This window comes from Ovis canadensis, chromosome 2 (genome assembly GCF_042477335.2).
Source record: "Ovis canadensis isolate MfBH-ARS-UI-01 breed Bighorn chromosome 2, ARS-UI_OviCan_v2, whole genome shotgun sequence".
NCBI classification, from domain to species: domain Eukaryota; kingdom Metazoa; phylum Chordata; class Mammalia; order Artiodactyla; family Bovidae; genus Ovis; species Ovis canadensis.
Window position 1 is genome coordinate 87,925,918 of NC_091246.1, and position 27,370 is coordinate 87,953,287.

General features: G+C 38.3%; 2 protein-coding genes across 4 annotated transcripts in view; one reads left to right on the forward strand and one right to left on the reverse strand.

The window, feature by feature from the left end:
- The window catches only part of ADAMTSL1 (ADAMTS like 1), a 1,110,365-nt gene that overhangs the window by 1,071,293 nt on the left and 11,702 nt on the right, over positions 1-27,370 (forward strand). The gene's annotated exons all lie outside the window — the stretch shown is intronic.
- SAXO1 (stabilizer of axonemal microtubules 1) overlaps positions 26,332-27,370 on the reverse strand; it is a 90,668-nt gene continuing 89,629 nt past the window's right edge. Inside the window, exon 9 of the transcript XR_011254387.1 lies at positions 26,332-26,959. The gene's annotated coding sequence lies outside the window, so the exon portion shown is untranslated. The remainder of the gene's footprint in view (positions 26,960-27,370) is intronic.

Here is a 27,370-nt window from a genome sequence, read left to right on the forward strand (position 1 = left end):
GATTTACAGTGTTGTGCCACTGTCTGCTATACAGGAAAGCGAATCAGCTGCACATATACATACGTCCTTTCTTTCTTAGTCTTTTCCCTGAGAGGTCATTACATGATTTTGCGTGGAGCTCCCTCTGCTATGCAGTGCGTTCTTATTAGTTATCTATCGATGTTTTATATATAGTAGTGTGTATACGTCAATCCCAATCTCGCAATCTCTCCTTCTCCCCCTTTTCCCCTTGGTTACCACAAGTTTGTTCTCCACATCTGTGACTCCATTTCTGGTCTACAGACAAGTTTATCTGTACCATTCTTTAAAATTCCACAAATAAGCAATATAATATGTCTTTTTCTGTCTGACTGACTTCACTCAGTATGAAAATCTCTAGATCCATCCGTGTCACCGCAAATGGCATTATTTCATTCTTTTTTATAGCTGAGTACTATTCCATTATATGTATGTGCGACATCTTCTTTATCCATTCATCTGCTGATGGACACTTAGGTTGCTTCCATGTCCTGGTTATTGTAAACAGTGTTGCACTGAACATTGGGGTGACTGTATCTTTCTGAATTATGGTTTTCTCCAGATATGTACCTAGGAATGGGATTTCTAGATTATATAGTAATCCTATTTTTAGTTTTCTGAAGAACCTCTATACTGCCTTCCATAGTGACTGCAAGGACGGTTCCCCTTTCTCCACACCCTCTCCAGCATTTCTTACTTATAGACTTTTTCATGGTGACCATTCTGACTAGTGTGAGGTGGTACCTCATTGTAGTTTTGATTTGCATTTCTCTTATATTTAGTGATATTGAGCATCTTTTCATGTATTTTCATTGGCAATCTGTATTTCTTTAGAGAAATGTCTATTTAGGTCTTCTGCCAATCTTTGGATTGGTTATTTGTTTTTTGTTGTTGTATGAGCTGTTTGTATATTTTGGAGATTAATCCCTATCAGTTGTATTATTTGCAAATATTTTCTCCCATTCTGTAGGTATCTTTTCATTTTGTTTATCATTTCTTTTGCTGTGTAAAAGCTTGTAAGTTTGATTAGGTCCCATTTGTTTATTTTTGTTTCTATTTCTAATGCCTTGAGAGTAAGAAAACATTTGTACAATTTATATCAGAGAATGTTTTGCCTGCATTCTCTTCTAGGAGTTTTATGGTTTCATGTCTTATAAGTCTTCAGGGCTTCCCTGGTGGCTCAGCCATGCTTGCTCCTTGGAAGAAAAGCTATGACCAACCTAGACAGTGTAAAAGCAGAGACAATACTTTGCCAACAAAGGTCCATCTAGTCAAAGCTATGGTTTTTCCAGTAGTCATGTATGGATGTGAGAGTTGGACTATAAAGAAAGCTGAGTGCCAGAGAATTGATGCTTTTGAACTGTGGTGTTGGAGAAGACTCTTGGTGGAGAGTCACTTGAACTGCAAGGAGATCCAACCAGTCAATCCTAAAGGAATTCAGTCCTGAATATTCATTGGAAGGACTGATGCTAAAGCAGAAACTCCAATACTTTGGCCACCTGATGTGAAGAACTGACTCATTGGAAAAGACCCTGATGCTGGGAAAGATTGAAGGCAGGGGGAGAAGGGGACAACAGAGGATGAGATAGTTGGATGGTATCACTGATGTGATGGACATGAGTTTGAGTAAGCTCTGGGAGTTGGTGATGGACAGGGAAGCCTGGCGTGCTGTAGTCTCTGGGGTTGCAAAGAGTTGGACATGACTGAGCCACTGAACTGAACTGGTAGCTCAGACAGTAAAGCATCTGCATGCAATGCAGGAGACCTGGGCTCGACCCCTGGGTCAGGAAGATCCCTGGAGAAGGAAATGGCACCCAACTCCAGTACTCTTGCCTGGAAAAATCCCATGGACAGAGGAGCCTGGTAGGCTACAGTCCATGGGGGTCACAGAGTCAGACACAACTGAGTGACTTCACAAGCCATTTTGAATTTATTTTTTGTATGATGAGGGGGGTGTGTTCTAACTTCACTGATTTACATGTAGCTGTCCAACTTTCCCCATACCACTTGCTGAAGAGACTATCTTTTTCTCATTATATATTCTTGGATTCTTTGTTGAAGATTAATTGCCCATAGGTGTGTGGGTTTATTTCTGGGCTCTGTAATCTATTCCATTGATCTATATATCTACTTTTATTCCAATACCATGCTGTTTTGATTACTGTAGCTTTGTAGTATTGTCTGAAGTCTGGAAGGGTTATGCCTCCTGCTTTGTACTTTTTCTTCAGGATTGCTTTGGCGATTCTGACAGTCCCATATAAACTTTAGGATTATCTGTCCTAGTTCTGTGAAAAATACTATGAGTTATTTGTTACAGATCTCACTAAATCTGTAGATTGCTTTGGGTAATATACCATTTTAACAATATTAATTCTTCCAATCCAAGAGCATGGGTTATCTTTCCATTTCTTTGAATCATCTTCAGTTTACTTTATTAATGTTTTATAGGTCTCAGAGTATAAGTCTTTCACATCCTTGGTAAAGTTTATTCCTAAATACTTTATTTGGAGGTTGTGATTTTAAAAGGTACTGTTTTACATTCCCTTTCTGATATTTTGTTGTTGGTATAAAGAAATGCAACATTTTCTGTATGTTAATCTTGTATCCTGCTACCTTGCTGAATTTATCAGTTCTAATAGCTTTTGTGTAGAGTCTTTTGTAGATAATTTGTATAGATACTTTTCTGTATACAGTATCATATCATGTGCATATAAAGACAATTTTACTTCTTCTCTTCTAATCTGGATACTTTTTATTTCTCTTTCTTGTCTGACAGCTGTGGTTAGGACTTCCAGTACTATGTTGAATAGAAGAGGTGAGAGTGGGCATCCTTGTCCCAGATTTTAGTGGGAAGTCTTTCGACTTTTTACCACTGTTATATTGGCTGTAGATTTGTCACAAATAGCTTGTATTCTCTTGAGGTATGTTCCCTCTGTACTCCCTTTGGTGAGATTTATCATGAATGGATGTTGAATTTTGCCAGATGCCTTTTCTGCACCTATTGAGACGATCCACATGTCTTTTGTCTTTCGCTTATGTTGTGTATCACATTGATTGGTTTGTGTACGCTAAACTATCCTTGTGAACTTGGGATGAATCCCACTTGGTCACAGTGCATGATATTTTTTATGTGTTGTTGGATTCGGTTTGCTAATATTTTGTTGAGAATTTTTGCATCTATATTCATCAGATATTGGCCTGTAATTTTCTTTTTTGGTGGTGTCTTTGCTGGACATTGGTCTTAAAGAAATTTCTCCAGTGATTCTAAGTCAGTTGTTCAGGAGTGGGATTTAAGCATGGACATATTTTAGAAGCCACTGAAGTGATTCTGCTGTGCAGTCCATTGTTCCAAATCAGGAAGAGTTGAAGTCTCACTGGTACCAGCAACTCCTTTCTTAATTCTTTGCTGGAGGTTAACCAAAAAAAGTCCCAGGTTAGCTCAGCAGAGCAGAAATGGGGACTCAGCTGGATAGAGGGAGAAATCACATTGACTCTCCATTTGGAGAGGAAATTTTATGTTTAATTATAACTTAAAAAGAAAGACCAACACAAATAGTGACACGCACCAGGCCATGAGAGATGCAGCCCAGGGCGGTGGGGTGCTGACAGTGACTTCACCGCTGTCATCATTTCTGGGCCAGGTGAGACTGAGGACAAGTCAGGAACTCCCGTTTGTAATTAGAGCCTAGGTTTTCCCCAGTGCAGGTAGATAGGGCCTCTGTTTAGACAAAGTGTAGTTGTCCTACTCATCTGACCCCTTCTATGTTTTAGAATGTTGTTAGCAGCCCCGCCTCCCCACCCCCTCCAGCAAAAGTCTGGTGTGCCACTTGAAGGAAATGACACAATTGTATACGCTCTGTTTCTCATCAAGTCTGTGTTCAGAATGTCTCCTACTGCAGACACTGCTCTTGTTGTTTGGTCACTCAGTCATGTCTGATTCTTTTGTGACCTCATGGATTGTAGCCCGCCAGGCTCCTCTGTTCATGGGATTTCCCAGGCAAGAATTCTGGAGTGGACTGCCGTTTCATTCACCAGGAGGACTTCCTGACCTAGGGATTCAACCCATGTCTCCTGCATTGGCAGGTGGATTCCTTACCTCTGAGCCACCAGGGAAGCACTGGAGACCTCTAAGAGCTGCCTGCAAAGACAGATAATCAGCTGGTACCTACCAGCTACGCAGGAACAACTGTTGTGGTTTGTCAAAGGCCAGTGCTAACTGGTAGGATGACCATTCTGATTGGTCAGGTATAGTTTCTGAATGGTCAGTATCTGAAACATACCATTACGCTTGGCCTGCAAGACATCCCAAAGCAACCACATGGCTCTTAATTCTTTGTGTAACTGTATGAACAAGCATGATCAAATGTTTGGGGGCAGTTAACAACTTGAACTCATTGGAACTGGTATCTACACATCAGTGCATTTGTTTTCCTTCATCCCCACCCTTAGGTGTGTTCTTTGGAAAACAGTCACTTGGAACTTCCTATTAAATTAATACACTGTGGCCAAGTATAATGAAGATGGAATGTTATTTGGAGGAAATGTGGCCACAGAATTTCTTTGCAACTGAAAAGCTACTTGTGTCCCAGGTGTGCTCAGGGATAATGCTCCATGCTAGCAAATCAACACACTCAGCCAGAGGCTCCTTTTTGGAGCCTCTACCAACCCCCCCTTATTTTCAGTGACCTAATACATGTAGTTCGTAATCAAAGAGGCATGAGCTCCCGCTTGCTCCCACAGCTGGGGGATATCATCTTTCTCTTACCTGGAAAAGCCCCTTCTGATAGCTCTCATTGCACCCAAGGCAGCTCTGCTTGTAGGCCCACAAGGCTTTTTCGCAGTTTGTGAAACTACAATTGGGAACAGATCTGGCTACACATGGGAGATGTTTCTGCACTGCATCACAGAGGTCATTCAGGGGCATATACGTGCACATTGATCATGCTCACTGATTATTTTTCCTAAAAAACAGAAAAATAGGTCTTTGCCCCATTCCTTCCTCTCAGATACTCTCACCCGCTTCTTTCTTCTAAACCCCTCTAGGCAAAATGTCTCTAGCTTTAATGTGAATCACTTGTGAGTCTTATTAAAAATGCAAATGCTCATTGAGGTTTGACCGAAAACAACAAAATTCTATAAAGCAATTATTCTTCAATAAAACATAAATTAATTTAAAAAAAAAGAAAAAAATGCAAATACTCATCTAGCATGTCCAGAGTAGAGTTTTGGATGCTGAATTTTTTTTAATGCATGTAGAGTTGATTTACAATGTTGTGTTAGTTTCAGATGTACGGCAAAGTGATTCAGGTATACATTTTTTCAGATTATTTTCCTTTATAGGTTATTACAAAATATTGAATATAGTTCCCTGTGCTACACAGTAGGTTGTTGGTTATCTATTTTATATATAGTTTATGTTGATATCAAATATCTAATGTATCCTTCCCTCTCACTCCTTTCCCCTTTGGTAACCATAAGTTTGTTTTCTATGTCTGTGGGTCTATTTCTATTTTGCATATAAGTTCCCCTGTACCATTTTTTTTATATTTCACATATAAGCAATATCATATATGTGACACTCTCTGTCTGGCATACTTCATTTAGTATGATACGCTTTAGGTCCATCTACATTGCTACAAATGGCATTATTTCATTCTTTTTAGGGCTGAGTAGTATTTACTATATAAATACACCACATCTTCTTTTCCATTCCTCTGTCAATAGACATTTAGGTTTAGACATTTAGGCTTCCAGATCTTGGCTATTGTAAATAGTGCTTCAGTGGACACTGAGATGCATGTCTTTTCCACCTATGGTTTTCTGCAGATATATGCCCAAGAGTGGGATTGCAGGATCATATGGAAGCTCTGTTTTTAATTTTTCAAGGAACCTCCATACTGTTCTCCATAGTGGCTGCATCAATTCACATTCCCACCAACAGGGTAGGAGGTGTCATTTTTCTCCTTCTCCAGCATTTATTATTTGTAGACTTTTTGATGATGGCCATGCTGACCACTGTGATGTGATGGCACCCCACTCCAGTACTCCTGCCTGGGAAATCCCATGGACGGAGGAGCCTGGTGGGCTGCAGTCCATGGGGTTGCGAAGAGTCAGACACGACTAAGTGACTTCATTCTCACTTTTCACTTTCATGCATTGGAGAAGGAAATGGCAACCCACTCCAGTGTTCTTGCCTGGAGAATCCCAGGGACGGGGGAGCCTGGTGGGCTACTGTCTATGGGGTCACACAGAGTCGGACATGACTGAAGTGACTTAGCAGCATGCTGACCACTGTGATGTGACACCTCATTGTAGTTATTTTTTGGCTGTGCTGGGTCTTCGTTGCTGAGTGGGCTTTTCTCTAGTTGCAGCAAGCAGGGGCTACTCTCTGGTTGTGGTATACAGGCTTCTCATTGCAGTGGCTTCTCTTGTTGTGGAGCACAGGCTCTAGGGGTTGCAGGCTTCAGCAGTTGTGGCACAAAGCCTCTGCAGTTGCGGCTTGCGGGCTGTAGGGCACAGGCTCAACAGTTGTGGTGCACGGGCTTGTTGCTCTGTGGCATGTGGGAGCTTCTTGGATCAGGGATTGAATTTGTGTCTCCTGCATTGGCAGGCAGATTCTTATCCACTGTGCCACCAGGGAAGCCCCCTCATTGTAGTTTTGATTTCCATTTCTCTAATAATTAGTGATGTTGCTCATCCTTTCATGTGCTTTTAGCCATTCTATATGTCTTCACTGGAGAAATATCTATTTAGATCTCCTGTCCAGTGTTTTGATTCGGTGGTTTGTTTTTTTGATATTGAGCTGTATGAGCTGTTTGTATATTTTGGAGATTAACCCCCTGTCAATTGCATCATTTGCAGATATTTTCCCCCATTCTGTAGGTTGTTATTTCATTTTGTTTATGGTTTCCTTTGCTGTCAAAAAGATTTTAAGTTTGATTAGGTCCCATTTATTTTTATTTCCATTACTCTAGACAGTGACAGACAGTGAAAGTTGCTCAGTCGTGTCAGACTCTTTGCAACCCCATGGACTATACAGTCCATGAAATCCTCCAGGCCAGAATACTGGAGTGGGTATCTGTTCCCTTCTCCAGGGGATCTTCACAACCCAGGGATTGAACCCAGGTCTCTCACATTGTAAGCAAATTCTTTACCAGCTGAGCCACCAGGGAACCCCATTACTCTCAAAGGTGTATCCAAAAAGATATTGCTGCAATTTATGTCAGAGTGTTCTGCCTATGTTTTCCTCTAGTAATTTTCTTGTAGCTGTCCAGTTTTCCTAGCACCACTCACTGAGGAGACTGTCTTTTCTCCATTATATAGTTTGCATGCTTTGTCATAGATTAGTTGACCGTAGGTGTGTGGATTTATTTGGAGGCTTTCTATCCTGTTCCATTGATCTGTATTTTTGTTTTAATGCAGCACCATTCTATTTTGATTGCTGTAGCTTTGCAGTATAGTCTGAAGTCAGGGAGCTTAATTCCTCCATTGAATGCTGAATTTTTAATGGAAGTATAATTCATAAAATATTAGTTTCAGGAATACAACATAATTTGATATTTGTATACATTTCAAAATGATCACCACAATAAGCCTAATTAATATCCTTCACTATACAGTTACCAAAAACATTTTTTTCTGATGAAAACTTTTAAGATCTATTCAACTTTTGAATATGCAGTACCGTATTAACTATAGTCATCATGCTGTATATTAAAATCTCCATGACTTACTAGTTTTATAACTTGAAGCTTGTACCTTTTAATTCCCTTCACTATTTCACCCACCCCTTAACTATGGCAACCACCAATCTGTTCTCTGTATCTATTTTGCTCTTTGGTTTTGTTTCAATTCCACATGTAAGTGAGACTGTATGGTATTTGTCTTTATCTGTCTGACATATTTTACTTACCTAGCATGATGTCTTAAGGTCCATAAGTGTTGCCACAAATGGCAACACTTTATCCTTTTTTATTGATTAATATTCTTCTATGTATGTGTATATACGTGTGTGTGCATGTATATATATGCACATCTGCCACTTATGTGCATATATACACACACAGCATACATACCACATCTTCTTTATCACTTTAGCCTCTGATGGACACTTAGGTTGTCTCCATATCTTGGCTGTTATAAATAATGCTGTAATGAACATGGAGGTGCATATATCATTTCAAATTAGTGTTTTCATTTTCTTTAGATAAATACCTAGAAGTGGAATTGCTGATTCTATTTTTTTAAATGTTTTCAGACCCCTCCATACTGTTTTTTAAAGTGGCTGCACCAATTTACATTGCCACCAGTAGTTCACAAAGGTTTCCTTTTCTCCACATCCTCACCAACACTTGCTTCTTGTCCTTCTGATAATAGCCATCCTAACAGCCATGAAGTGACAGTTCACTGTGGCTTTGATATGCATTTCTCTGATGATTAGTGATGTTGAGTATCTTTCTTTTTATCATGTACCTGTTTGCCATTTGTATGTCTTCTTCAAAAGAACCATCTATCAAGATCCTCTGCCCTTTTTTAAATTGCTTTTTTTTCTATTGAGTTATATGAGTTCCTTATATGTTTTGGATATTAAACCTTTATCAGAAATATAATTTGCAGATATTTTCTCCCATTCAGCAAGTTGCCTTCTCATTTAATTGAAGGACTTCTTTGCTGTGCAGAAGTGTCTGGATTTAATGTAGTCCCACTTCTTTGTTTTAAAAATAATCATCCCAAAGTCAATGACAAGGAACTTACCACCTATGTTTTCTTCTAGGAGTTTTCTGGTTTCAGGCCTTCTGTCAAGTCTTTTATCCATTTTGAGTTAATTTTTGTGGATGGAATAAAGTAGTGGTCCAGTTTCATTCTTTTGCATGTGACTGTCACATTTTTCCAGCATTAATTGAAGAGACTATCTTTTCCTCACTGTATATTCCTGGCTCCTTTGTTGTAAATTAATTGACCATATAGGCATGGGTTTACTTCTGGGCTATTCTTTTCTACTGACCTGTGTATCTGTTTTTATGGAAAACTATTCTGTGTTGATTGCTGTAATTTTGTAATATAATTTAAAATCAGTGATGCCTCCAGATTTTTAGTTCTAAAGAGTGCCTTGGCTATTTGGAGTCTTTTGTGATTTCATACACATTTTAGAATTATTTATTGTTTCTGTGAAAAGTCCCATTGGAATTCTGATAGAGTTGGTAGTGAATCTGTAGATTTCTTTAAATAATGTGGACATTTTAACAATATTGATTCTTTCAATTTACTTTTGTCATCTTCAATTCTTTCATCAATGTCTTACAATTTTCAGTGTATAGGTCTTTCATCTCTTTCATTAAATTTATTTTGGGGTATTTTATTCTTTTTGGTGCAACTATTTCCCTAATTTCCCTTTCTGATAGTTTGTTATTAATCTATAGAAATACAAAGTATATTGATTTTGTATTCTGCAAATTTGATTAATTTATTAGTGCTAATGAATTTTTTTGGTGGAGTCTTTAGGATTTTCTATAAATAGTATGTCATCTGCAAAAACTGATGGTTTTACTTCTTTCCTTGCAATCTGGATGCCTTTTTCTTCTTGCCTAATTATTCCTGCAAATGCTTATAATATGATGGCAAATAAGAATGGTTGATATAATGGTTGAATAGGAATGGCAAGAGTGAGCATCCTTGTCTTGATCTTGATGTTAGGAGAAAAGCTTTCGGCTTTTTTCAGAGTATAATGTTAGTTGTCATCTATGACCTTTATTATGTTAAGGTAGTTTCCATCTACGTACACTTTGTTGAGAATTTTTATCACAAACAGATGTTGAATTTTGCCAAATGCTTTTTCTGTCTATTAAGATGATCATGGTACGTATCCTTCTTTTTAATGTATTACATTGATTGCTTTGTGGATATTGAACCATCATTGCATCTCTGTACTAAATCTCACTTGATCCTTTTACTGTAATACTGTTGAACTTGGTTTGCTAATAGTTTTTTTGAGGATTTTTGCTTCCATGTTCATCAAGAATATGGGTCTATAATTTTCTTTTTTGTGTCATCCTTGTCTGTTTTTTTGTTGCTGTTGATCAGTCACTCAGTTGTGTCTGAGTCTTTGCAACGCCATGAACTGCAACACGCCATGTTTCCCTGTCCTTCACTATCTCCCAGAGTTTGTTCAAATTCATGTCCATTGAGTCAGTGATACCAGCCAACCATCTGGTCCTCTGTCATCCCCTTCTCCTCTTGCCTTCAATCTTTCCCAGCACCAAGGTCTTTTCCAATGAGTTGCTTCTTTGCATCATGTGGCCAAAGTATTGGAGTTTCAGCTTTAGCATCAGTCCTTCCAATGAATATTGAGGGTTGATTCTCTTTAGGATTGACTGGTTTGATCTCTTTACAGTCCAAGGGACTCTCAGCAATCTTTTCCAACACCACTGCTCAAAAACATCAATTCTTCAGTGCTCACTCTTCCTTATGGTCCAGTTCTCAGATCTGTACATGACTAATGGAAAAACCATAGTTTTGAGTAGACAGACCTTTGTCAGCAAAGTAATGTCTCTGCTATTTAACAGGCTGTCTAGGTTTGTCAGCTTTTCTTCCAAGGAGCAAGCATCTTAATTTTGTGTCTTCAGTCACCATCCACATTGATTTTAGAGCCCAAGAAAATAAAGAATATCACTGTTTCCATTGTTTCCCATCTGTTTGCCACAAAGTGATGGAGCCGGATGCCATGATCTTTGTTTTTTGAGTGTTAAGTTTTAAGTCAGCTTTTTCACTCTCCTCTTTCACTTTCATCAAGAAACTCTTTAGTTCCTCTTTACTTTCTGCCATAAGAGTGGTGTCATCTGCATATCTGAGGTTATTGATATTTCTCCCAGCAATCTTGATTCCAGCTTGTGCTTCATCCAGCCTGGCATTTCGCATAATATACTCAGCACATAAGTTAAATAAGCAGGGTGACAACATACAGCCTTTACATACTCCTTTCCCAATTTTGAACTAGTCCATTGTTCCATGTCTGAGTCTAACTGTTGCTTCTTGACCTGCATACAGGTTTCACAGGAGGCAGGTCAGGTGGTCTGGCATTCCAGACCGTCTCTTTAAGAGGTAGTCCATCTCTTTAAGAATTTTCTACAATTTGTTGTGATCCACACAAAGGCTTTAGTGTAGTCAATGAAGCAGAACTTTTCTGGAATTTCTGGAATTCTCATGATTTTCTATGATCCAAAGGATGTTGACAATTTGATCTCTGGTTCCTCTACCTTTTCTAAATCCAGCTTGAACATCTGGAAGTTTCCAGTTCATGTTGAAGCCTAGCTTGAAGAATTTTGAGCATAATCTGGCTAGCATGTGAAATGAGAGCAATTGTGGGGTACTTTGAACATTCTTTGGCATTGCCCTTCTTTGGGATTGGAATGAAAACTGGCCTTTTCCAGTCCTGTGGCCACTACTGAGTTTTCTAAATGTGCTGGCATATTGAGTGTAGCACTTTCACACCATCATATTTTAGGATTTGAAATAGCTCAACTGGAATTCCATCACCTCCACTAGCTTTGTTCAGTGATGCTTCCTAAGGCCAACTTGACTTCACACTCCAGGATGTCTGGCTCTAGGTGAGTGATCACACCATCAAGGTTATTCAGATCATTAAGATCTTTTTTGATAGTTGTTCTCTGTATTCTTACCACCTCTTCTTAGTATCATCTGATTCTGTTAGGTCCATACCGTTTCTGTCCTTTATTGTGCCCATCTTTGCATGAAATATTCCCTTGATATCTCTAATTTTCTTGAAGAGATCTCTAGTCTTTCCCATTCTATTGTTTCCTCTATTTCTTTGCATTGATCACTGAGGAAGGCTTTCTTATCTCTCATTGCCATTCTTCGAACTCTGCATTCAGATGGATATATATTTCCTTTTCTCCTTTGCCTTTTGCTTCTCTTCTTTTCTGAGCTATTTGTAAGGCCTCCTCAGACAACCCATTTTGCCTTTTTGCAATTCTTTTTCTTGGGGATGGTTTTGACCACCACCTCCTGTATAACGTTACAAACTTCTGTCCTTAGTTCTTCAGGCACTCTATCAGATCTAATCCCTTGAATCTATTTGTCACCCCCTTATAATTGTAAGTGATTTGATTTAGGTCATACCTGGACGGCCTAGTGGTTTTTCCTGCTTTATTCAATTAAGTCTGAATTTGGCAATAAGGAGTCATGATGTGAGCCACAGTCAGCTCCTGGCCTTGTATTTGCTCACTGTATAGAGCTTCTCCATTTTTAGCTGCAAAGAATATAATTAATCTGATTGGGTATTGACCATCTGGTGATGTCCATGTGTAGAGTCATCTCTTGTGTTGCTGGAAAGAGGGTGTTTGCTATGACCAGTGCGTTCTCTTGGCAAAACCTACTAGTCTTTGCCTTGCTTCATTTTGTACACCAAGGCCCAATCTGCCTGTTACTCCTGGATCTCTTGACTTGCTACTTTTGGATTCCAGTCCCCTATGATGAAAAGGACATCCTTTTTTTTTTTTTTTTTTTTTTTGGTGTTAGTTCTAGAAGATCTTGTAGGTCATCATAAAACCATTCAGCTTCTTTGTCATTAGTGGTTGGAACATAGACTTAGATTACTGTGATGTTGGTTTGCCTTGGAAACAAACTGAGATCATTCTGTTGTTTTAGAGACTGTATGCAAGTACTGCATTTCAGACTCTTCTGTTGACTATGAGGGCTACTCCATTTCTTCTCCGGGACTCTTGCCCACAGTAGTGATATAGTGGTCATCTGAATTAAATTCACCCATTCCCATCCATTTTAGTTCACTGATTACTAAAATGCAGATGTTCACTCTTGCCATCTCGTGTTTGACCGCTTCCAATTTACCTTGATTCATGGACCTAACATTCCAGGTTCCTATGCCATATTGTTCTTTACTGCATCAGGCTTTACTTTCACCACCAGATACCTCCACAGCTGTACGTTGTTTCCACTCCAGCTCAGTCTCTTTGTTCCTTCTGGAGCTATTTCTCCACTCTTCTCCAGTAGCATACTGGAGACCTACTGACCTGGGGAGTTCATCTTTCAGTGTCATATCTCTTTACCTCTTCATACTGTTCATGGAGTGCTGAGGAGGGTCTGGTTTTTAGTTTCAGGGCAATGCTGGCCTCATTAAATGAGTTTAGAGAAGTTCCCTCCTCTTGTATTTTTTGGAGAAGTTTAAGATGGATTGATATTAATTCTTCTTTGAATGCCTCAAAGAATTCATAAGTGAAGCTGTCTGGTCCTGGATTTTTGCTTGTAGGGTGATTTTTGATTACTGACTCGGTCTTCTAACATTTATTGGTCTGTTCAGATTTTCTATTTCATCATGATTCAGTTTGGATAGGTTCTTTATTTCTAGGAATTTATCCATTTCTTCTAGGTTGTCTAATTTATTGGTGTATAATTGTTCAGAGTAGTGTCTATGGATCCTTTGATCATTGATCTTTTCTATGGCTTTTTAAAAAATTAATTTATTTGTTTTAATTGGAGGCTAATTATTTTATAATATTGTAGTGGTTTTTGCCATACATTGACATCAATCAGCCATGGGTATACATGTGTTCCCCATCCTGAACCCTCCTCTCACCTCCCTCCCCATCCCATCCCTCAGGGTCATCCCAGTGCACCGGCCCTGAGTACCCTGTCTCATGCATAGAACCTGGACTGACGATCTATTTCACATATGGTAATATACATATTTCAATGCTCTTCTCTCAAATCATCCCACTTTCGCCTTCTCCCACAGAGTCCAAAAGTCTGTTCTTTACATCTGTGTCTCTTTTGCTGTCTTGCATATAGGGCCATCATTACCATCTTTCTAAATTCCATATATATGCATTAAAATGCTGTATTGGTGTTTTTCTTTCTGACTTACTTCACTCAGTATAATAGGCTCTAGTTTCACCCACCTCATTAGATCTGGTTCAAATGCATCCTTTTTAATAGCTGAGTAATATTCCATTGTGTATATGTACCACAGCTTTCTTATCCATTCATCTGCTGATGGACATCTAGGTTGCTTCCATGTCCTGGCTATTATAAACAGTGCTGTGATGAACATTGGGGTACATGTGTCTCTTTCAATTCTGGTTTCCTCGGTGTGTATGCCCAGCAGTGGGATTGCTAGGTCGTATGGCAGTTCTATTTCCAGTTTTTTAAGGAATCTCCACACTGTTCTCCATAGTGGCTGTACTAGTTTGCATTCCCACCAACAGTGTAAGAGGGTTCCCTTTTCTCCACACCCTCTCCAGCATTTATTGTTTGTAGACTTTTTGATAGCAGCCATTCTGACCAGCGTGAGATGGTACCTCATTGGGGTTTTGATTTGCATTTTTCTGATAATGAGTGATGTTGAGCATCTTTTCATGTGTTTGTTAGCCATCTGTATGTCTTCTTTGGAGAAATGTCTATTTAGTTCTTTGGCCCATTTTTTGATTGGGTCATTTTTCTGGAATTGAGCTGCATGAGCTGTTTGTATATTTTTGAGATTAATTCTTTGTCAGTTGCTTCATTTGCTATTATTTTCTCCCATTCTGAGGCTGTCTTTTCTATGGATTTTTAATCTCTATTTCTGCCCTAATTTTTGTAATTTTTCTCCCTCCTACTAATTTTGACCTTCATTTATCCTTTTTATATTTCTTGAAAGAAATATAAAGTTAGGTTATTTGAGACTTTTCTTGTTTCTTGAGGTAGTCACTTATCACTATGAGCTTCCCTCTTAGAAGTGTTTTTGCTGTACCCTACAAGTTTTGGTATGTAATATTCCCATCTTCATTTGTCTCAAGATATTTCTTCTTTGACCCATTGATTGTTTGGTATAATGTATAATCTATACATGTTTGCAAATTCTCCAGTTTTCTTCTTGAATTTGATTTCTGACTTTATACTCTTATGGTCAGAGATGATGCTTGATATGATTTCAGTCTATAAGGATGTGCCAAGACCTGTCAATGTCCCTAAATCTTAAGATTTGTTTTGTGGCCTATCACGTGATCTGTCCTAGGAGGTTCCATGTTCACCTAAGAAGAATGTGTGTTCTGTTGCTATTGGATGGAATGTCAAATTCATCAGGTCTTACATATTGTTTAAGCCTGATGTTTCTTTACTGATTCTCTGTGTGGATTGATATGAGTAGGAAGTTAAAGCCCCCTGCTATTTTTGTATTGCTGTCTATTTCTCCTGTTAGGTGTGTTAATAGTTGACTTCATATATTTAAGTGCTCCTATAGGGGAGCATAAATATTTATAAACGTTATACCCTCTTGTGGACTGAACCATTTATCATTACGTCTTAGTCTCTTATACCAGATAAATTACACCTTTTTAACAAAGACTGTCATATAAGTATAGCTACCTCCAGTTTCTTTTGGGATCCACGTGCATGAAACATCTTTTTCCATCTTTTTGTTTTCAGTTTGTGTATTCTTCCATCTAGAAGGGAGTCTCTTGTAGGCAGTGTATACATGTTTTTTTTAATTCATTATCCAACTATTTTGTCTTTTGAATTGCAAATTTAGTCCATTTACATTTAAAGATACACTGGTAGGTATGTACCTATTGCCATTTGCTAATGTTTTCTGACTTCTGTAGTTCCTCTGTTCCTTTTTCTGCTCCTGCTCTCTTCCTTTGTGATTTGATGGCTTTCTTAAATGGTATACGTATATTCTTTTATTTTTTGTGACTATATTTTTGCTTTCTGGTTACTATGAAGCTATCATATTATAGAGTATATCCCTAACAGTCTATTTTAGATTGATAAAAAACTTGTTTGTTCGAAATTTGAGCTAAAGCTCAAAATTTTTAGTCTTACCCCTTTCGCCATGTTTTATGATTTTAATGTCACATTTTGTGTCTTTCTATCTTGTGTATCCTTAATTCCTGTAATCACAGTTAACTTTGCCACATTTGTATCCTTACCTTCATACTAGCGTTATAAGTGACTAACCCACTACATATTCTGTATGTTTCCCTTTCCATTGAGGCTGATGTTTTCTTGTTACTTATTAGTGCCCTTTCTCTTCAGCTTAAAAAAAGTCCCTTTAACATTTCTTGTAAGGCCAGTTTAGTAGTGATGAACTCCTTTGACATTTGCTTATCTGAAAAACTCTCTCTCCTTCAATTCTGAATGATAACTTTTCTGGGTAGAATAGCTTCTGGTGGAAAGTTTTTTTTTTCTTTCAGCATTTCAAATATACTGTGCTTCTCTCTTCTAGCCTACCCATTCTGCTGAAAAAAATTTGCTTATAGTCTAATGGGGGTTCCCTGTACCTAACAAGTTGTTTTTCTCGTGTTGCTTTTGAAATTCTCTCCTTGTCTTCAACTTTTGACATTTTAATTATGTGTTTAACTCTAATGTCTCCTTAGGGCTTATTTTTACACTCTGGGCTTTCTGGAATTAGATTTCCATTTCCTCTCACAGGTTAGAAAGCTTTTAGCCATTGTTTCTTCAAATAGGTTTTCTGCTTCTTTCTATCTCCTTTCCTGTGGTCCCTGTGATCTGAATGTTAGTGTGTTTGATGTTTTCCCACAGGCCCCTTAGGCCGTCTTCACTTGTTTTTCTTCCTGTGGGAGGGAGTGGGGGGGATGGGAGCAGGGCTGCTCTAGTTGGACAAGTTGGGTGAGTTCCACTGCCTTGTCTTTGAGTTGACTGATGCTTTCTTCTGCTCCATCTAGTCTGCTGTTGAAACCCACTAGTGTATTTTTCAGTTCAACAATTGTTTTCTTCAGCTCTGTGACTTTTATGGTACTTTTTTTTATATTTTCAAACTCTTTGTTGAAGTTCTCACTGTATTTACCCATTATTCACCCTAGTTTTGTGGTTAGGGTGAACTCTTTTTCAGGTAAATAACAGCACTATTTCACTGAGGTTTTCCTCCCACCCCACTGTACCCCGAAGAGTTTGTCTTTAATCTGGAACACATTTCTTCATTTTGCATAACTCTCTGTTGGTTTCCATGCTTTAGATGAAACAGCCATCTCCCCCAGTCTTGAAAGAGTGGCTCATGTAGAAGTGAACCTTGTATTTCAACCCTGTCTCAGTTCTGTTATCACCCAAACCTTTGTGCTTGTCCAAGCAGCCTATTATATTTTTAAAAGCTCCCAGTGGTTGAGGATATGCCAAGACCTGTCAGTGTCCCTAAGGAGAGATCTCAGCATCTAGGTTCATATTGTTATCTTTTTTAATTAATTTATTTTAATTGGAGGGTAGTTACAATATTGTAGTGGCTTTTGCCATACATTGACATGAATCAGCCATGGGTATACATGTGTTAAAAGCTGCTGCAAGAGAACTTGACTTCCAACATACACAGATATATATAGTCTTATGGGACTGAAAGTGTAAGCTCCACTGGCCAGGTGATGGGGTAGTATTCATTGAACAGCAGTTGCCCCAGGGATCGAACCTGGGTCTCCCTCATTGTAGGCAGACGCTGTACTGTCTGAGCCAGCAGGGAGGTCCTATTGAAGCTCTAGATGAGAGTATAAGCTCTTTCCTGGGAGATACTGGAGCAATGCAGAGGGACTGTCCAAAGACAGCATCCACACCCTGCGTTCCTTGAGAAAAGTCTTGTAGTCCACTAGATGTGTGCCAAACCTGGAGCCTGCCCCTCAAGCCAGAGTTCCAGTACAAACAGAAAACCAAAGGGATGTGCCACAGCTTGCTGTCTGCACAGTGCCCTAGGGGTGGTAGCCTGCCAAGAACTAGGTATCTGATTGCCACAGTCCCATGGGACACAGGAATGCAAGCTCCCTAACCACCCAAGTCAGGCAATCAAGGGGCATCCCTGGCATGGCCACTGCAAAAACTAGGACACTAGACATAAAAATCAGGGAGCCAGCTGCATGTAAAGTTCCAATCCAGAAAACATGTGCTCTGGAGCACAGCAGAGGGAGGGTGCAAGTTTAGTGCCTACCCTCTGAAGTCTCTGGAAAGTCTCTAGAATATTACAGTCAGTCTTTATTTTTTTTAACATAAATTTATTTAATTGGAGGCTAATTACTTTATAATATTGTATTGGTTCTGCCATACATTGACAGTCAGTCAGTCTTTAGATGCAAATTTAATTAGAAGTCTACCAGTCAGGCTATAGTCATGATGATTAGCTAAAAGGCCACCTTCACAGAAATACCAAGCTTCTGTGTTTTCTACCTCCTCCTGAGCCCTAGGAGGAGGTGATAGCTGTTTAAAAATCTGAAGCATAAGGCCTCACTGGCTTCCAGAATTGGCTATGTAGTGATGTCTCCTAGTAGCAACTGAAAAAAATCAGGACCACAGAGAGGGCTGTGGACTCCTTGCTGATTATTACACCCCCTTGAGACCAAGAATTCAAACTCCCCTAGCCTCCAGACCAAGCAGTCAAAAGGCCTCCTCTGGGCAGCAGCCACAAAGACTAAGGCACCAAATGCATGTGAAAACTCCCTTCTAGGAGACACTGGTACTCTGGAGGATGGCAAAAGGACTGTGTGACAATGGTACCCATGAGTCTCAGACCTGGAGAATGTTCCAGCAGGTTTCTAGATTTGTGGTTTAAGTGAGATGTCTGCTTTCAGGCCAATGCTTTAATATAAGCAGGTGAGCTTCCTTCTCTTTGAGTATGACCAGCTATCTCAGAGTTCTGGGATGTAAGCCGTGAGCCCCGTTAGTGTTTCGAGTTAGATGTTTGGGGGGCTCATCTCTCAGATACAGGTTCCAAAAGTTAAGGTGTCCAGTGTGGAGTCTGAACTCTTCGCTCCTTAGGGAGAGGCTCTAAGTATTAAGTCCAGTACTTTGGCCACCTCGTGCAAAGAGTTGACTCACTGGAAAAGACTCTGATGCTGGGAGGGATTGGGGGCAGGAGGAGAAGGGGACGACAGAGGATGAGATGGCTGGATGGCATCACTGACTCAATGGATGTGAGTCTGAGTGAACTCCGGGAGTTGGTGATGGACAGGGAGGCCTGGCGTGCTGCAATTCATGGGGTCGCAAAGAGTCAGACACAACTGAGCGACTGAACTGAACTGATGGCAAGATTATGTCTCAGTTCTTCCTACCTGCTTTGATGTAGTTTTCTCATTTGCCTGATATGTGGTTGTCACTCAGACGGCCCTTAGGATTTTTTTAGAAGTAATTTTTCCATATGTAGCTGTAGACTGAATACATCTGTGGGAGGAGGTGAGTTCAGGATTTTCCTATATCACCATTTTTAACTGGAACCCTAAATTTTGTGGTTATTGACATTTCTTACCAAGAGGCTCCAGGTTTCATCAGATGTTTAGGGAGCTTTGAAGGATATGAACCAGTGAAGGAAAAGGATATTAGGTAAGAGCACTCCTCTTAGGTCAGGTAACTATGTCCACAGGCAGTTACTGTTGCTCCTGCTATGGCCAAAAATACCGAAGTCTCGCCAACCACATCTTTTTGAGCAGGTGATGCTAAAAAGTGTGAACTCAGAAGATAAAGAGTAAGGCTTTGAGGATCCAGTGCAACACTACTATTCACAAACACACAGGGTAGGGAAAATATAAAAATATCCCCTTGACACTGACAACTGAAAATCCTTTTTTTAGTTATTGTGATAAAATATACATAACAGTATTTTCAACTCAGTGACATTAAGTACATTTGTGTGGTTGTTCAACTATCACCACTGTGCATCCTCAAAACCGTTTCATCATCCCAAGCTAAACTCTGTACCCATTAAACAATAATTCCCCATTTTCCCTTCCTCCCAGTCCCTGGTTGCCACTGTTCTCCTCTATTTCTATGAATTTGACTATACTTGTCAAATCATATAGTATCTGTCCCTTTGTGTCTGCCTTGTGTCATTTTTATTCACCTTTTCAAGATTCCTCTATGTTGCAGCATGTATCAGAATTTCATTCCTTTTTAAGGCTGAATAATAGTTCAGTGTTAAGTATACAGCACATCTTGTTTATGCATACATGTCATTGAATGAATGGGTTTGGTTCCATCTTTTGGCTATTATGAATAGCACTAGTTTGAATATGCATGTATAAATATGTATTCAAGTGTCTTCTTTCATTCTCTTGAGTATATACCCAGAAGTGGAATTGTTAAATCATATGGTACTTCTGTGTTTAAGTTTTGAGGAACTGCCATGCTGTATTCTACAGCAGCTACATCATTTTACATTCTCACCAACAGTGCACAAAAGTTTCAGTTTTTCCACATTTTCAATGATTGTTATTTTCTGGGTTTTTAATAATAGACATCCTAGTGGATGTGAATTAGTATCTCATTGTGGTTTTGCTTTGCATTTCCCTAATTTCTAGGGATGTTGAATATAGTTTCATGTGTATGTTGGCCATTTATAGATCTTCTTTAGAGAAATGTCTGTTTAAGGCTTTGTGTTTTGTTGAATTGTACTTCTTGATGTTTTCTGAATATTAATCCTTTATCAGATTTTTCTCCTACTCTGTAGGTTGCCTTTTTACTCTGCTGATAGTGTCCTTTGATAAAGAAGAGCTTTAAGTTTTGATGATATCCAGTTTATCTAATTTTTGTTGTTTCCTATGCTTTCAGTGTCATATTCAAGAAATGATTGCCAAATCCAGTAACATGAAGCTCTTCCTCCTCTGTTTCCTTCAGTTTTACACTTAACTCTTACATTTAAAGTCTGTGATTCATTTTGAGTTCATTTTTATATAGTGTAAAGTAAGGCTCCAACTTCATTCTTTTTTATGTGGATATTCAGTTTTGTCAGAACCATTTGTCAAAAAGACTGTCCTTTCCCCATTGAAAGCTCTTGGCATACTTCATCTGACCATATATGCAAGAATTTGTTTCTAGGCTCTCTATTCCATTCCATTGGTCTATATATCTTTCTGCAAGCTAGAACTACACTGTGTTGACTACTCCAAATTTATAGTAAGTTTTGAAATTATGAAGTATAAAACCTCCAGCTTTGTTGTTTTTTTTGCAGATTGTTCCAGCTATGTGACTAATTTCTTTTTCTAGTTTTCCATGTGTAAGTCTTTCACTTCTTGATTTATTCTTAGGTATTTTATTCTTCTTAGTGCTATTATAAATGGGATTGTTCTCTTAATTTCCTTTTGAGATTGTTCATCAATCATGTATAGAAATGCACCTGGTTTTTAAATGTTGATTTTTGTATTTCAACTTTGAATTCATTTATTGGGATTTTAAGAGTTTTTATGTATCTTTGTAAACTGAACAGAGGTCATTTTGCTTCACCTTTCCAACTTGCATGGTTTTCTTTTTTCTTGCCTAATTGCTCTGAACTTCCAATAATATGTACAAGAATGCTAAATATTGCATTCTTGTTCATCTTAGGGGAAGAGTTTTTAGTCTTTAGTATTGAGGATGATGTTAGTTGTTAGGTCTTTATTATCTTAAGGTAGTTTCTTTCTACTCCTAGTTTTTTTTGTTTTATTATGAAAAGCTGTTGGATTTTGTCATGTGCTTTTTCTCTTCATTATGCTAATGCGGTATTATAGAACAGTGACTGATTTTCATATGTTGAATCATCCTTTCATTCCAAAAATAAATCCTATGACTTTGTGGCATATAATCCTTTTATTATGCTAAATTTGGTTAGCTAGTATTTTGCTCAGGATTTCATCATCAATAGTCAGAAGGGATATTGTTCTTTAGTTTTATTATAGTCTTTTGGTATACTGGCCTCATAGAATGAATTAGGCAGTGTTAGTGTTCCTTGCCCTTCAGTTTTCTTGAAGAGTCTGACAAGAATTGGTATGAATTATTTTAATACCGGGTAGAATTACCAGTGAAGCTTTCTGGTACAGGGCTTCTCTTTGTTGGGAGGTCTTTAATTACTGACTCAATCTCTTTACTAGTCATACTTTTACTTCATGATTCACTCTTGGTGGGTTATATGTTTCTAGAAAATTGTCCACTACACCTAGGTTATCCAGTTTGTTGGTGTACAGTTCATAGTACTCTTTTAATCTTTATTTCTATAAAATCAGTAGTAATGTTGTTACCACTTCCATTTCAGATTTTAATACTGAGTCCTCTTTTTTGTAGTCAGTGTAGCTAAAAGTTGTCTATTTTGTAGATCTTTAGAGAGAGCAAACATTTGACTTCACTGATTTTCTCTATTCCTTATCTCCATACTAGTCTTTATCATTTCCCTCCTTCTGCTAGCTTTGGATTTAGTTTGCCCTTCTTATTTTAGTTCCTTAAGGCCTAAGGTTAGGTTCTTTGAAATCTTCCTTTTTATTTTATATTGCAGAATAGTTGATTTACAATGTTATGTTAGTTCAGGTGTACAGAAAGTGATTCAGTTATATATATTTACACACAAACACACACACATCCACTCTTTTTCAAGTTCTTTTCCCATATAGGTTATTGCAGAATATCGAGTAGAGCTCCCTGTGCTATACAATAGGTCCTTGTTGCTTATCTATTTTATATATGGTCTGTATATGTTAATCCCAGTCTCCTAATTTATCTCCCCCACCTTTCCCCTTTGATACACATAAGTTTGCCTGTGAAGTCTATGAGGCTGTTTTGAAAATAAGTTCATTTTGTATCTTTTTTAGATTCCACAGCAAGCAATATCATAATATTTGTATTTCTGTCTCTGACTTACTTCATTTAGTATGATCATCTCTAGGTCCATTCATGTTGCCACAGATGATATTATTTCCTTCTTTTTATACTTTCTTTTTAATCCATTCCTTTGTCAGTGGACATTCATCATGCTTCTATGTCTTGGCGACTGTAAGTACTGCTGCAATGAACAATGGGATATATGTATTTTTTGAGCTATGGTTTTCTACAAATATATGGCCAGGTATGGGGTTACAGTGTAATATGGTGGTTCTACTTCTAGTTTTTTAAGAAATCCCCATACTATAGTGCTTGTACTAGTTTACATTCCCACCAACAGTATAGGAAGCTTTCTTTCTTCCACACCCTCTCCAGCATTTATTTTCTGTAGATTTTATGATGATAATCATTCTGCTAAAGTGACAGCTCATTGTAGATTTGAACTTCTGTAATAATTAGTAGTGTTGAGCATCTTTTCATGTGCTTTTTGGCCAGCTGTATTTCTTCTGTGGAGCAATGTCTAATTAGAGCTGTCAGTTTTTTGATTGAGTTGTTTATTTTTGTGTGTTTTGGAGATGAATCCCTTGCTGGATGCATTGTTTACAAATATTTCCTCTCATTCTATGGGTTGTGTTTTCATTTTGGCTATGGTTTTCTTTGCTGCACAAAAGCATTAATTAGTTCCCATTTATTGGGCTTCCCTGGTGGCTTTGATGGTAAAGAATTGCTACAATGTGGGAGACCTGGGTTTGATCCCTGGGTTGGGAAGATCCCCTGAAGAAGAGAATGGCTACTCACTCCAGTATTCTTGCCTGGAGAATCCCAATGGACAGAGTGGGCTACAGTCCATGGGGTCGCAAAGAAGTCGGACATGACTAAGCACAGCAGAGCACATTTTTATTTTCACTGAAGGTAGATCCAAAAAGATATTGCTGCAGTTTATGTTAGAGGAAAACATAGATGATTCTGCCTAAGAGTTTTATAGTATCCAAGCTTTTTTTTCACATGTAACTGTCCAGTACCATTTATAGAAGAGGCTGTCACTTCTCCATTGTATAATCTTGCCTCCTTTGTCATTGATTAATCAACCATAGGTGCATGGGTTTATTTCTGGGCTTTATATTCCATTGATCTATATTTGTTTTTGTACCAGTACCGTATTCTTTTGTACTGTGTACCTTTGTATTAATAGTATAATCTGAAAACAGGAAGCCTGATTCCTCCAACTCTTTCTTTCTAAAGACTACTTCAGCTATTCAGGGTCTTTTGTGTCTTTATGCAAATTTTAAGATTTTTTTGTTCTAGTTTTGTGAAAAAGGCCATTGCAATGTAATTTGATAGGGACTGCATTGAATCTTAGCAGCTTGCCTTGTAGATCTGCAAACAGTGACAATCTTACTTCTTTTCCTATTTGAATTCATTTCTTTTTCTTCTCTGAGTGCCATGGCTAGACTTCAAAAACCATGTTGAATAGAAGTGGCAAGAGAAGACATCCTTGCCTTCTTTGTGATCTTAAGGGAAATGTTTTCAGTTTTTTGAAACTGTCACTGTTTGTTTGCAGGTACATACTATACATAGAAAATCCTAAAGATGTCACCAGAAAAGTACTAGAGCTAATTAATGAATTTAGTAAAGCTGCAGAATACAAAGTTCCTATACACTAACAACAAAAAAAATCAGAGAAATTAAGGAAACAATCCTATTCACCATTGCAACTCAAAGAATAAAATACTTAGGAATAAACCTACCTAAAGAGACAAAAGACTTGTATGCAGGAAACTATAAAAAAGATGAAAACTGTAAGAAAAATGACACAGAGATATAGCATGTTCTTAGATGGAAAAATCAATATTATGAAAATGACTATACTACCCGAAGCAATCTACAGATTCAATGTAACCCCTATCAAATTACCAATGGCATTTTTCACAGAACTAGAACAAAAAATTTTTTACAGTTTATATGGAAACAGAAAAGACCTCAAATAGTCAAAGCAGTCTTGAAAAACAGAGCTGGAGGAATCAAGCTCCCTGACTTCACACTATACTACAAAGCTACGGTAATTAAGATAGTATGGTACTGGCACAAAAACAGAAATGTAGATCAGTGGAACACGATAGAAAGCCCAAAGATAAACCCAAGCACCCAAGGGCACCTTACCTTTGACAAAGGAGGCAAGAATATACAATGGAGACAAGACAGCTTCTTCAATAAGTGGTGCTGGGAAAACCAGACAGCTACATGTGAAAAAATAAAATTAGAACACTTCCTAACACCATATAAAAGTAACTCAAAATGGCCTAAAGACCTAAATGTAGGCCAGAAACTATAAAACTCTTAGAGGAAAACATAGCTAGAATACTTTCTGACATAAATAATAGCAAGATTCTTTTTGACCACCTTCTAGAGTAATGAAAATAAAAACAAACAAATGAGACCTAATTAAACAAGACAAAAATAACCCTCAGAATGGGAGAAAATATTTGCAAATGAAGCAATTGATAAAGGATTAATGTCCAAAATATACAAACAGCTCATGCAGCTCAGAATCACAAAAACAAACAACCCGATCAAAAAATGGACAGAAGACCTAAATAGACATTTCTCCAAAGAAGACATCCAGATGGCCAACAAACGCAAGGAAAGATGGCCAGCATCGCTGGCTGATAGAGAAATGCGAATCTAAACAACGAGACCTCACCTCACACCGGGCAGAATGGCCATCATCAGAAAGTATGAACAGTAAGTGCTGGAGAAGCCGTGACAAAAAGGGAGCCTCTTGGTGGGAATGTAAATCGATACAACCTCTATGGAGAACAGCATGAAGGTTCCTTGCAAAACTAAAAATAAAACCATACAGCCCAGCAATCACACTCCGGGGCATACACTCCGAGAAAACCATAGTTTGAAGATGCATGCACCCCAGTGTTCACTGCAGCACTGTTCAAATAGCCAGGGCAGGGAAGCAACCCAGATGGCCGTCTACAGAGGACAGAGAAGATGTGGTACACATGCACAATGGGCCGTTGCTCAGCCGTCAATATTCGGAGTCCAGAACGTTACTCTAGAACAAAACTGGGTCATTCGTAGTGATGTGGATGGACCTAGAGTAAGTCAGAAAGAGAAAAACAAATATCATATATTAACGCATATATGGAATCTAGACACATGGTACTGATGAACCTATTTGCAGGGCAGGAATAGAGAAACGGACATTGTGGACACAGAGAGGGAAAGCAATGGTAAGATGAACTGGGACAGTAGGATTGACATATAAACACTACCATGTGTAAAACAGATAGCTAGTGAGAAGCTACTGTATCACCATGGAGCTCAGCTCAGGGCTCTGATGACCTAGAAGGGTGGGTGGGAGGGAGGGGATGTATGTGTATATATATATATATATGATTCACACTGTTATATAGCAGAAACTAACATGACATTGTAAAGCAATTATGAAAGAAGGTGAAAGTGAAGTCGCTCAGTCGTGTCCGACTCTTTGCGACCCCATGGACGGTAACCTACCAGGCTCCACGGTCTATGGGATTTTCCAGGCAAGAATACTGGAGTGGGCTGCCATTTCCTTCTCCAGGGGATCTTCCCAACCCAGGGATCGAACCAGGTCCCCTGCACTGCAGACAGACGCTTTACCGTCTGAGCCACTAGTGAAGCCAATTATACTCCAGTTTTAAAAAGTAATAAATAGATAACCAACAGGACCCACTGTATAGCACAGGGAACTCTGTTCAGTGCTCTGTAATAACCTAAACAGGAAAAGAATTTGAAAAAGGATAGATAAATGTATATGCACTGCTGAATCACTTTGCTGTACACCTGAAACACAACATTGTTAATCAGTCATATGAATGTGAAATATATAGTTGCTGCACAATATTATATAAAGTTACAGATGTATAATAGTGATTCACAACTTCCAAAGGCTATACTCCATTGATATTTATCACAAAACACTGGCTATATTCTCTGCATTATACAATCTAGTCTCATAGCTTATTTTGCATAATAGTTACTATCTCTAAATTCCCTACCATTTTGTCCCTTCCCCTTCACTCATCTGACTAGTAATCAGTAGTTTGCTCTGTAAATCTGTGAGTCTGTTTCTTTTTTGTTATATTCACTATTTTCTTATATTTTTCAGATTCCACATATGAGTGATATCATACAGTATTCATCTCTCTCTGACTTATTTCACTTAGCATAATACCCTCCAAGTCCATCTCTGTTGTTTTATTGCTTCAGATGATGTGTCTTGATGTGGATCTCTTTGGGTTCATTTGTGTGGGAATTTCTTCAATTTCAGGAATTTTTCAGCCATAATTTCACCAAATATATTTGTAACCCTTTCCTCTCTCTTCTCCTTCTGAAAACGAATGAAAATGAAAGTGTTAGTCACTCAGTCGTGTCTGACTCTTTGCAGTCATGGACTGTAGCCCACCGGGTTTCTCTGTCCATGGAATTCTCCAGGCAAGAATACTAGAGTGGGTAGTCATTCCCTTCTGCAGGGATTGAACCTGGGTCTCCTACATTGCAGGCAGATTCTTTACCATCTGAGCCACCAGGAAAGCCCATATCCAATATAAATAAAAATTTTAATTAATTTTTAAAATAGATAAACAAGAAGGACCTATAGCAGGAGCTATATTCAATATCTTGTAACAACCTATGATGAAAATACGAAAGATATATATACAACACATATATGAATCATTTTGCTATATACCAGAAGCACAACACTGTAATTTTTAAATTATATTAAAAAGTGAGTCACTTG